Source organism: Myotis brandtii, unplaced genomic scaffold (genome assembly GCF_000412655.1).
Source record: "Myotis brandtii unplaced genomic scaffold, ASM41265v1 scaffold1663, whole genome shotgun sequence".
Taxonomy (NCBI): Eukaryota; Metazoa; Chordata; class Mammalia; order Chiroptera; family Vespertilionidae; genus Myotis; species Myotis brandtii.
Window position 1 is genome coordinate 39,346 of NW_005356101.1, and position 611 is coordinate 39,956.

Consider the following 611-nt stretch of genomic DNA (forward strand, 5'->3'; position numbering starts at 1 on the left):
TGAAGTTTTTGGGTGTCTTTTCATTTGCCATCATATTATTGTTCAGCCAAAATCATTTCCAACAGAAAGCATCATAGAAATCACAATGAACTGAAATGTACATGAAATAACCCATCGTTATCTAGTGGTACAAGAGGCCTGGTACATGAATTTGTGCACAGGGGAGGGGGAGAGGGAGAGGGAACTTGGGAGGTTGGCTGGCAGCTCCGAGGAGAGAGCCGGCCCTCGGCTCCCCTGGGAAAGGGGCTGCGTCCACTGCCACCCACCCCTGGTTCCCTGTCCTAGCCTGGGGCCTGAAGGACCGGCAGGGTCGGGAGAGGAGGCTACTGCTGCCCTTCCACCGCGCAGTTCCCGGCCTCCCCCCATCCTGCTTCCCTCACTGCTGTGCGGGCAGCCCCTGGGGAAGGGAGAGGACAGGAGCAAGACAAACTCTTGTGTCAAGGGCTGACTTTCAATAGATTGTAGTGAGGGAGCTGCTCTGCTACATATGAAACCCTGACCCAGAAGCAGGTCATCTACGAATGGTTTAGCACCAGGGGCCGATGGGGGCCGGCCGGTCAGGGGGAGGGGCCACAGGAGGTTGGCTGTGGGAGTGCACTGACCACCAGGGG